The sequence below is a fragment of the Patiria miniata genome, unplaced genomic scaffold (genome assembly GCF_015706575.1).
Source record: "Patiria miniata isolate m_02_andy unplaced genomic scaffold, ASM1570657v1 HiC_scaffold_5, whole genome shotgun sequence".
NCBI lineage: Eukaryota > Metazoa > Echinodermata > Asteroidea > Valvatida > Asterinidae > Patiria > Patiria miniata.
In genome coordinates this window covers 20494571-20507089 of record NW_024037072.1, presented here as the reverse complement: position 1 = coordinate 20507089, position 12519 = coordinate 20494571, and the positions used below count along the sequence as shown (strand labels likewise).

At 38.4% G+C, this 12519-nt stretch overlaps 1 long non-coding RNA gene across 1 annotated transcript; it reads left to right on the top strand.

Moving 5' to 3' along the window:
• Nucleotides 1–3188: 3188 nt before the first annotated feature.
• LOC119741487 lies at nt 3189–4610 on the top strand. The gene is made up of 3 exons (XR_005272737.1): nt 3189–3980; nt 4202–4314; nt 4463–4610. It is a non-coding gene; the product is annotated as an uncharacterized LOC119741487 (long non-coding RNA).
• The last annotated feature ends 7909 nt before the right edge of the window (nt 4611–12519 follow it).

Here is a 12519-nt window from a genome sequence, read left to right as displayed (position 1 = left end):
ACATGCGGTTTCCAAGGCAACCTCCCATTATAAGCGTGGGACATTTTTTGTGCATTGTTACAATAATCGTGTGTGTTTTAAAAAAATAACTAATGGAAAACACGGGAAGAATACCTACTTTCCATTGGGTCATAACATAACCATGACCATGTTACAGGTATAGGCTTAGACATTATTATTAAATGCATTGGAATCAATAACAAACGGGCTAGGCCCAGTGTTTTCGTACCCCTGTTCATTTAGGAAAGAGGTGCAGCTTTCATCAAAGAAACTGGTGATCTAAAAGTTGAGACAGACTGGATGAGCTAGGCTGCTTTGTCTGGACGAAAATGAACCCTCCAAGGCTCCAACAGCCTCATCACACAGAAACTCGAGGAACCGGAAGCAGGGAGGAGGACCGACAGATGAACGGATGACCTGCTTGCTGGGCTTCCCATTACTGATTCTTGAGGTTAGTTTACATGTAGGCCTCCTCTTAACAGGATTAATCAAGTCACAGAACTAATCAAAATGGGCGATCTGACTCTGTTATTATGTTCTTCCGCAAACAACGAGTTCTGGTAGCGGGGCTTTGCTTTGTGGGGTTAATTCAATGTTTTTTTCCCCTTTCTAGCCCTGGCACGAACACAGCTCAATAATTCAAATGTTTTCTTTCGTCATTTGAATCCTTTCAGAAAAAAGGGGACCACTGACTGATGAGGGAATTGCTCAACTGGGTTTGATGAGCCTGCCTCAAGACATCGTCAGGGCTCCAACAGCCTCATCACACAGAAACTAGAGGAACCGGAATCAGGGAGGAGGACCGGCAGATGAACGGATGACCTGCTTGCCGGGCTTCCCATTACTGATTCTTGAGGTGAGTTCACTCGTATAGGCCTACTCTTAACAGGAACAAGCAAGTCACAGAACTATATCAAAATGGGTGATCTGCTTTTCTTTGTGTTCTTCCACAAACGTAGATAGCTGGTAGCTGGAGTTTCCTTTGTTGGATTAATTCAAAGTTTTGTTTTCGCTTTCCAGCCCTACATTACACATTAGTAACTCAGATATTTTATTTGAATCCTTTCAGAGAAATGAGGACCACTGACTGATGAGGGAATTGCCCTACTGCAATGGATGAGCCTACCTCAAGTCATGGATGAAACTGGACAATGGCGAAGCTGCTCTATCGGAACAAGGATGTACTCATCGGTAACTTTCAAGATGATAATGCAGAATATTGAATCAGAAATCGGATTGCATATTTTGCAAATATTGTTCAAGGTAAATTGTGCATGTTTGATTTGTTGTCTATTCTCTGTGGTGTGATTTCATTTCATTCTCTCTGTCGGTCTGTTGTCAATTTGACACAGAGACAAACATGAAAGGTTTTCAATTCAACTCGATCGTTGCGGCTAAGAAAATGTCAAATCGTACCGCAAAATTGAAGCAGGCTTTGAAAGAAATAATACTTGAAATCAGTGTTATTTTTTTTCTCGAGTGCAATACGTGAAAATGCGGTCAGAAGCACGATACTCGCGCGATTCCGTGTAGTTCTTTTGTGAAATTTACGCCAAATGTTACATTATTTTACTGCAAGTGGAATAACTACCCGAAATGTTCGACCCAAAACAGAAAACAAATCGGTAAAAAAAATTACGAGAATCGAGTCGTATACTAGTTTTTTTTTTGCAAAAATACTACCGGTTCTCCACTTCTTACGGGTGGCTAAGAAAATGTGGCAAAGAAGGTGACGGAACATACAGCCAAAACAACCAGAGCGTTATAGTGAGAGAAATCACATTTAAAATCAGTTTTATTTCTCTTACCTACAATCCCCTGAAATGGTTACGGGATTAACGAAACTAAAGCGTTGAACAAAAAATACGACAAGACAAATAACGGCGGTCGCGATAGAAAATAAACAATTGAAATGGCTGTCGGTCACTTCGCAGACTTTCCACTTCGCTGACAACCACTTCATCGACAACCACTTTGCCGAATTACCACTTCGCCGAATTACAACTTCGCCGAATTGCGGCTATACGAAAGAGTCAAATCGTACAGCAAATCGAAGCAGACGTTGAAAGAAATAATACTTGAAATCAGTGTTATTTTGTTCTCGACTGCAAATACGGGAAACTAAGCGGTCAGAAGCAGCAACGATACTCGCGATTTAGTGTACGGCACGAAATTTACGCGACATTTTCAGCAGTATTGGAAGAATACTGAAGAGTATTGTTATTTGTTACCTATACTGCAAAACCTACCCGAAATGTTATTACTACGAGTCAAAAGACGAAACAAACTATCAAACCGGATTAAAATATATTATAGCGAAAATCCTATCCTTGCTGTAGTTGCCTTTCGCAGAAATACTACTCCACTTTCTACAGGTATACTGGTATACGATAAAAGCTATTGAAAAATGACGATCAAAGTGGCAAACGACGAAATATACGGCCAAAATAATCGCATCGCTTGTGAGAGAAATAATATTTATAGCATATTATTTTTCTTACCCACAAATCTCCAAATAAAAAGGTGGTTACGAAAATAACGAAACTTTACGGCGAAAATTACGGCAAAAATTTACAGCGGCCACGAAAGAAATATACAATTGAAAACGGTGTTAATTTTCCTAATTTCGATGGCATGAAAAAAATTGGCTTCAGAAAATAAATAACGAAAATGATGCCATCAAAAAAATCTTATCGGCAGCAGATCGGTAGCATTTTTACGGGCACTGCTTCAAAAAGTCGGAAAATGAATGTTAACAAACGGATGAGGAAATGACCTCAGCGAAACAGTTACATTGACAGAAATTACGGGAAAAAAATCTAAGCTGTATCAAAAAAGAGGAATCGCCATGTCGAATAAAAACATAGATATGAAGAAGATGACACCGTTTCAATTACAGCGAAAAAGACATCTTTCCGCAGATCGTCAGCAAAAATTACCGAAATTGCTGCATGCATCTTCGAGAAGTTTGCCTTCAAAACGAACTTCAGCAAAGAGCAAAATGTAATGCATGTGAATGGTAAAACTTAGTGTAAACAACACAGCTTGGGAAAGACGTGCTACATGTCTACTATCGCATGCGATTGCTCTTCATATTCTTGTAGGGTTTTTTTTCCTCCAACTTTCATCTACATCAGTTTTATGTAAGTCCGATTTGGAAAGATCGGCAGGGAGATAGGCCTTACATATGTACATCAGGTGTAATTTTACCCTGAAATGAGTAAGGCCAATCATCAAGCATCGGCTTGGAATGAACTTAGACAAACATGAAAGGTATGAATTCAAATTGATCGTTTCGGCTACGAAATGTCAAATCGTACAGCAAAATCGAAGCAGATGTTGAAAGACATAATACTTGAAACCAGTGTTATTTTTTTTCTCGACTACAATACGTGGGGAAAAGCGGTCAGAAGCAGCAACAATACTCTAATACGCTATTTCACGTACTATGAAAGTTACGTCATTACAGCAGTATTGGAGGAAACAATACCATGTGAAATTCTTGAATATTTGTTGAGTATACAGTGCATGAGATATATGCGGTTTCCAAGGCAACCTGTCATTATCAGCGGCAGCACATGTTTGTGCATTGTGGCAAATCACCGTGTTTGTTTCTAAATTAGTAAATAATGGAAAACATGGGTAGGTTACTTTCCATTGGGTCATGACCAGGTTACAGGTAGGCTTAGACATAATTATGGGATGCATTTGGAATGTTTCACTTCAATAACAAGTGGGCTAGGCCCAGTGCTTTCGTACCCCTGCTCACTTAGGAAAGAGTTGCAGCTTTCATCAAAGAAACTGATGATCTAAAAGTTGAGACGGACTGGAGGAGCTAGGCCGCTTTGTCAGGACGAAAATGAACCCTCCAAGGCTCCAACAGCGTCACCATACACAAGCTCGAGGAACCGGAAGCAGGGAGGAGGACCAACAGATGAACGGGTGACCTGCTTGCTGGGCTTCCCATTACGGATTATCAGGTTAGTTTACACGTACTTGAAAATGAACATAAACAAGTCACAGAATCAAAACGGGACATCTGGCGCTGTTTGATGTTCTTGCACAAAATGAAGAGTGCTAGCAGCGTGGCTTGGCTTTGCTTTGTTTGGGTGCACTCAAAGTTTTGTTTCCCCTTTCCATTCCTACCTTGCACATTTCTTAATAACTCAGATATTTTCTTTCGTCATTTGAATCCTTGTAGAGAAGTGAGGACTACTGACTGATGAGGATGCCCTACCGTGATGGATGAGCTTCTTGGGAGGACTGACAGATGACTTGCCCTGCTTGCTGAGCATGCCATTACCGATTCTTGAGGTGAGTTTTCTTAAAAACAAAAAAGAGTCCGTGCATGCAGTGTATGATTAACGAAATGTATTATTCCTCTGATACTAGTTTCTCTCCTATTTCATCTTAAATGTAAATTCTAACCTTTGCTTGTAATTGTTTGTTTGTAATATTTCAGAAGACGAGGACCACCAAGCTTGGATAAGACTGGACAAAGACGAAGATGCTGTATCTGGACAATCATCGGAAACTTGCAAAATTAACTTGTAGAATATCGAATTAGAAATCAGGCTGCATATTTTGCATATTTTTCATTAGTACATGTACTACACGCCATGGCAACCATATTCCACAAAATAAATAGAAGTCATTTTTGTCCCTTTAAATTGTCTATGCCTCTTAAATTATCTTAAACCTACGGAAGCGTTAAAGTGACATTATACAAACTAAAGAAAAAAAAGAACTAAGTCATAATTATGACTTATTATTAAGTCATAACAATGACTTCATAATATCAAATAACAATGACTTAGTATTAAGTCATAATTATGACTTATATCTCATAATTACGACTTAGTAATTGTTAAATCATAATTATAACTTATATCTCGTAATTATGACTTACTATCAAGTCATATTTATGACTTATATGTTATAATGACTTAATATTTAGTCATAATTACGACTTAATGCTAAGTCGTAATTATGAGATATAAGTCATGACTTAATAACAAGTCATTGTTATGATATATAAGTTTAATTATGACTTAATAATAAGTCATTGTTATGAGATATAAGTATACTTATGACTTAAAACTAAGTCATAATTGTGAGATACAACTCATAATTATGACTTTATAATAAGTCATAATTATTTCATTATTATGCCCCGCGGCGAAGCCGAAGGGGCATACTGTTTCCGCCTTGTCCTTCCGTGGGTGGGTGGGTGTGTGGGTGTGTGTGTGGGTGGGTGGGTGTGTGGGTGTGTGTGTCCGGACAAATCTTGTCAGCGCGATAACTTGAGAAATACTTAACATATGAACTTCAAATTTGGTTTGTGGATTGTCCTTGGCAATTCTAAGAAGCCTTTTGCATTTGGGGCCAAAAGGTCAAGGGTCAAGGTCACAGTGACTAAAACAAAAGAAATTTTGTCAGCGCGATAACTTGAGAAATACTTTACATATGAACTTCAAATTTGGTTTGTGGATTGTCCTTGGCAATCCTAAGAAGTCTTTTGCATTGGGGGCCAAAAGGTCAAGGGTCAAGGTCACAGTGGCAAAAACAAAAGAAATTTTGTCAGCGTGATAACTTGAGATATACTTTACATATGAACTTCAAATTTGGTTTGTGGATTGTCCTTGGCAATCCTAAGGAGCCTATCGCATTGGGGGTCGAAAGGTCAAGGGTCAAGGTCACAGTGGTTAAAACAATAGAAATCTTGTATTTATTCTGAGATCATAGGGATTAGGGATTAATTCATATAAAACCTACAGAAGACACTAATGCTGTCAATGAACGTTCCATTTGACCAAGGTACATGTAAGTTGATGTTAGAGTGGTGTTATGTCATGGAAACAGTCACGGTTGCGGGGCATTTGTGTTTGTAAACACACCTGACTTGTTTTTTTTATTATGTCCCCTTAACGCTTCCGTATAAACCTGATCATATATAAACAATTCTTTTTAGACGAAATGTTTAAATTTTTGAAAATCTATTGTAATTAAGTCTTTAGCTGGTACTTAACAGTGCTTGTCTCGGAGCATGGAGGTTCCTATGATCTGTCCTGGGCTATCCAAAATGATTACATCAATAGTTATTAATTCTAATAATTACCTTGAACGCATTAAATTGGATCTTCTCGGGAAATTAAGAGATTCCTCACCTAGAGGGTCTTTTTATGGAGAACTTTGCTCCTTAAATTTAACTTGATATTTAGCGTGCATTTTTTAAAGTCGGCGTTAATTTATGTCTTGTAGGACTTCAACGATTTCAAAAATTGTCATTTCATTGTTTAAAACTCTAGTCAAATTTAACAAACTTAAGACGACAGTTTACTTTAAACACGTAACTTTATTTCCAGTTTTAAAAGTCAAAAGAAAATGCAGGAATATACTTTTGGAAAAGAATAAATTGTTAAGGAACTTCTGTCCACCGATGCTGGAAAATGTTTAGAAGGTGATGACCCCTCCCCCTCAGTTTTACCTGCCTTACAGAGGCACTTTCTTTTCACACAATGGAAAAAAAATCATTTATATATTTTTTTTTGAAGAAAATTTCTTAATACTGCATTGCAAGAGGTACAACTGGCACTCAAATTATCTTTGTGTTTATCCTTTTGTGACATTAGATTGCACTTTTTTAAAAACTTTTGCTAACATTTTTTTATTTTTTTAATATTTTTTTTCCTTTGTGGTTTAACATATCTTTTTCACTTTATTAATTGTTCAATTAACCCACCACAAAAGGATAAACACAACGTATACCGAGTGCTGAACTTACCTCATCAAAAAAAAAAAGAAATGCTTAACTTAATATTTCAAAACAATATATGAATAATGTTTTTTTTTGGGGGGGGGGGGCTATCCCCTTGCTTTTATCTTCTCTTATAAAATGAGACAATCCATAGACATGACAATGAAGATTACTTTTGAAAAAAAATGTTTAGGCTCGAGCTTTGCTGTAATTGGTACAATCATATGGAATAACTTGCACGTGCAGTTGAGAACCATAACTTATCTAACTACGTAAAACATTAGGCCGGTTAATATTTCAGCATTTATGTGTTATTCTTGTCCCTGCCTTTACTGATATTTTTATACAAATGTAAATATGTGCTGACTTTAAACTTGGCTGCCATAATAATAAGTAGCCGGATGGGAACTTTCCAGTTTTTTTCTCCCAAAAGTTTTTTTCACGGGTTTTCGCCCCTCTCGTAATCAGCGAATGTATAGAAATACACATTTAAATTTTACTGATGTCACAAGAAATGACAAAAATTCCTCGTATAAAGTTAAATTACCTTAGCGAGTCGTTTCAAACTATACATGTTTCTTTGTAATGTTGTACAATATTGATAACAGTTGCTTTACAATCGCGCAGTAATCTCGTATGCTTATATTTTATTTCATTGTGGTGTATTGTATTTGTAATGTATCGTATTTGTACAGTGTATAGTCATTATGTATAGTCGCGCAGTAGTCCCGTATTTTATTTCATGGTATTGTATTTGTAATGCATTATATTTGTAAATGTGTGTATAATCGTTAGTAGTGTGTGCAGGGCCCCAATGGAAACCAGTTTTAAATTGTTTGGGCGCTCCCTTGGTAAAGAAATATAATAATTAATAAAATCTAAGTCACAAAAAGTGAAATACGAAAAAGCAGCTTTGACTTTGCTCTTTTATGTCTTGCACCTAAACCTATAATATTATTAAGTGATTATTAATTTCTCAGATTGGCCTTTGCCCAAGATTTTTGCTCATGTGGAATCTGTTGTGTTTGTTTTGTAAAAGAATAATTGTTAAAACATTGTTGTCAATCAGGTTTAGGAATAAAATAAAAATAAAACCTGTAATGAATGAGACGCTTGACATCCTTGATAGATTGTAATTATATTTGCCGTTTTCAATTGTTTTATAACAAGGGGCTCCGGCGGTGATCCAGAGCGCGGTCGTTGTATAAAAACTAGCATTTGCTTTCAATATATTTTACTTGCATTGTGTGTGAACAAAAATGAAGCAAATGCTTAACTGCGAAATACTAAAAGTATTTACTTTTAACTTTGATATCTTTTGACAGACTATTTTATTAGCAGTTGCTTCGTTTGGTTGGAATTAAAGTGAGTAAATGCTTCAGACTGAGGGTACCGTTTTACTAGTCGTTTTTTCAAGTCTGGGTATAGCCTTGACCAAGGCTATCAGCTTGTTCCCATACGAGCTTGTTCCCGCTACCGCACACCGCGCGCGCCGCTACACAATCACTAGTTGTACTATACCGTTAGCCTCAACGACCCTTGCGTGTGCTTTGTGTGCATGTACGTACGCCCCACACACACTTCCGCAAACAGCCGTACAGTATTAAGTCGAGGCGGAAGATACCGCCTCGACTTACTGTACGGCTGTTTGCGGAAGTGAGTGTGGGGCGTACGTACATACACACAAAGCACACGCAAGGGTCGTTGGGGCTAACGGTATAGTACAACATTGTGTTGCTGCGCGCGCGGTGTGCGGTAGCGGGAACAAGCTCATAATGGGAACAACTGATAGCCTTGGTCAAGGCTAGTCTGGGTATTGTAGTCGGCGCTGAACTTGAAAAGAATAAGCAAATACTAGTATGCAAAAAAGCAGCTTTTGTGGTTCGGCAGGAAAAGGTAGGGGCCTATATCCACTGAGAGGAGGCCTGTCGATAGAATCAAAATACAAGTAACTACAGTGAAACGCCGCTAAAACGAACACCACCATAACGAACATTTGGTTATAACGAACGTCCTCACGGGCTCCCGAAGTAGTGAATTCTATTATATTAATGCAAAATCACTATAACGAACAATACCCGGCAGTTTGAGGAAAGAAATGTGGCCGGTGGTTGGCCAACCATTTCTTGGAAAATTCTTTGGATGGTACTGAAAGGGGAGCAACTTTAGGTTCATTTCAAAACCATTCAACTACAAGTATGAAACAAGTTACTGTATAGCAAGTGCTGAACAGTAAACTTTTATTCAAACGAAAACTTTTATTCATACGAATTCAAGCATAGTTTCCGTTATGCTTTTACTCTATGGTAAATGCTTTTGCTGTTTGCTTCTACATTTAAAGTTTGCAAGTTTGTATACATATGACCCATATAGGTAGGATTTTCAGACATTGCTAGGAGGGCGTCAATCGGTGGCGGACGGAGGGGGGGGGGGACAAGTGGGGGTATCATATCGTTTGTGCCCCCCCCCCCACACGGTTTTCGTCCCCGAATAAAAATTGTATAGCCAACATATGCTCAGAATATCTGATTCAATGACTCCACACACGAAAATAAGGTTAAGATGATCTTTTGCTCACAAGAATTGGTTTAAGTGGTCAGAAATCGCCTCAGAAACTGCATGCACGTACTGTGCGCACTTGGCATGTGCTAGGCGGAAAACTTCCAACAGAATACCTTCGCTCGTATCGAGCAAACAGAATAGCCCCCTCCATTAATTTTTGTGGAGTTTTTTTTCAGCAGACCTCAAACGAGAGAGGGCGCTCGATTATAAACAAACTTAGCGCGATATTCAGCTAACTCCGCGTGAAGCTAGCTTGACGCAAGAGGACGAACGTCTGTTCAAGATGACTTAAAAAGTAGGTAATTTAAAAGAAAATCACACCTAAATTGTTTTCCCTATAACACATTTTTCCTTGTTCCAGTAGATTAATCTTTTGATTCAGCAATCAACGCGTCAAGTACCGGTGGTGCCTAAAATTTTGATCATGATGTTGAGAGGCCATATAGCAGTCATTGTGCATGGACATGATGGACATGCATGACATGATTGGAGGGGCCTTGTATGGAGGAATAAGAACGAATTGAACGCTAATAATAAATTAGTCTTGAGGGTTTTTGTTGACAGGATTTTTCCCTTTCCGTGCAGTTTCCCCGCTCATTTTTTTTCCAGAGAATTTCTGTTTTGTTCTCTTGTCTTTTTTGGTTTTCTGTCTACTTTTTTTCGCATCCTTTGGAAATAAGTTTTGTACTTGTACTAGCAAGGGAGATCTAGAAAAGGAAGGGGTTGGGGGATTGGTAGTCCGAGTAATTTGGACCTACAAATCCCTTTTTTTTTTAACCTTTAGACATGGTCTGGCTATAGTAGGATCCAAGTCGATTGTTTTTAGACACATGGCATCCGGAAAACTAGACCCATGAGCGTGGCTACATAGCCACGCCTCGATCTACAGTAAAAATACTCTATTGTGATTGCGGTTACAGTGACCAAGTGACCGTTCTTGGCGAATTCCTGCTAAATTTGACAGAATATTTGCATACAAAAATGAGTTGCACAGAAAATTCAGCAGAATATTTTTTTTCAGCAGAATTATGTAGATTGGTGTTTCTGAAAGAAAAAGAAAAAGCTTAGAGAATCTATAGCTCATTTGGTTAAAAAAAGCTTCATTTTTTTTTAAAGAACCCTGATACAAACCCTTGCACAATGGAACAGCAAGGCGATGTACAAACATCTGTGCATTTTAAGTGTTTATTGTGTATTCGTGCAATACTGGGTGATTTGGCAGATTTTGAAGTGGATTTAGCAGAATTTTAACATGGTATTACGGTCACCCTGCCTCGTAAGACGGGTACCCACTGGTGGGACTCCCACCCTTTTGCGCATGTGGAATTTGGGGTACCAGAGTTAGTGTCTTTGATTTTCTGATCATTTTGAACACGTTCGTTGTGCTGTAATTTTCTTCAAATTTCTTGGCAATGACAGATCCAACACTCGTGAAATTCACAGAAAGCCTAACGAGTAATTAACCTACAATTGTACAGGACAAAATTATACGTGTTGCAGATCACAAATAAAAGAACATCAAGTGTTTCAAATTACACCAGAATGTGGCATTGTTTACAATGCCACGTTCACAGGTCTCCGGGAAAACCAACAACCCAACTCTTTGCCAACAAAAACTTCAGATTTCACCCTCCGAACGACCAAAGAATTACTAAGTATGCCACCTGAGATAGAGATGGATGATTAAAATTGAGGTACTGAGGTTTACTTGTGATCTGGATGAAAAGTGAAATTTACAGTTGATTGGTTAAAGGGGCTCGAGGGCTCCGCTACGAATACTGGGCGCAGACGCCATTTTCTTTTTTTTTTGTATCTCAGGTGGCGTATTTACCGTCCAGTTGTAACCACTCAATAAAACCCTCCTACTATTTGAACAGTCACAGACAAGTCAAATATTCCATCCACTTCCGTTGCCATGCCTTTTACATGGGCCAGTCACCAACAGTCAGATCATAATGTCAAGCAAGCACTCTGACTAGGCAGTCCTAAGGCTAACTTCTCTGGAACGAAATATGGTTTGACTACTTTAGTCGATTATTTGGAACCAGAGCATGGGCTTGGTTCCATCGCTGGCTACCAATAGCTGTGTGTATCATGCACAGTGCAGAGCGAGAATCAAGTTCGGTAATGACCAGTGTTTGACACATCGCTATATGCGTAGGAGTGAGTTACGTAATAAAGCAATCACTAGTCGACTGATGGTCCTTGCCCAAACTTGCCCTTTATGAATGTTGCTTCTTTATGAATGTTGCTACATGTACATCAGCCGTAGGCTCAAACTTGCTTGAAACTCCCAGCTGTTGGCTTTAAGTTAAACTACATTATTTACCTTCTATTCAGGACTGTGCAGGTCTGATAACTCTTTTTGATAACCGTAGCTGAAAAAAACCCCAAAAAACAACAGAACCCTTACCTTCATTAAAGAGGTTGTGGAATGCTCGAAGACATTTCTGTCATTTTTCGGGGAAATATGAAGCCTAAGGTGTGATGAAATAAAACGACTATCGTGTCTGTCATGAAATGAGTACAAAAGGTACTTTTGAGAGCTGTTTTGAAACAAAACATAGTAAATCGTGACGTAATAAACAGGACTCGTTTATACTACGCTGCATCGGGAGTCCTGTTTATTACGTCACTATTTACTATGTTTTGTTTGTTTACACAAATTGCACGTTCGGGTCGAAACAGGACCTGAAAAACAGCACTCAAAAGTACCTTTTGTACCCATTTCATGACAGACACAATAGTCGTTTTTATTTCATCACACCTTAGGTTACATATACCTGAAAAAATGATGGAAATGTCTTCGAGCATTCCACAACCTCTTTAAATTACATGTGTACTGTATCAGCGCACTGTATTTATTTGGCATTTTGGCCAACCTTTCTGGGGTAGTATGATGTATGATTGGACCAACCTTACTTACTCTGTAGCTGACAAAATTCTACAAAATGTTTGTGAGGCCAAGACAAGGTCCTCGGTATTTCACCAGCCAAGTTTGAGGTCTCAATTCAATTTTTAAAGGAGAGTATTCTTCAACATTTTGCACCTGAGAGTGTCTTTGCCTATTAGAGTGAGTAAAGTTGGCCTGATTTAGAGTTTCATGTTTTTCCGCACTCGAGGTCCCAGTCTGGGTTTTAGCTTGAGTAACAAAAAAGTTAACAAGTTTTTGGTGTTTTTTTTTTATCACATGAAAAGAA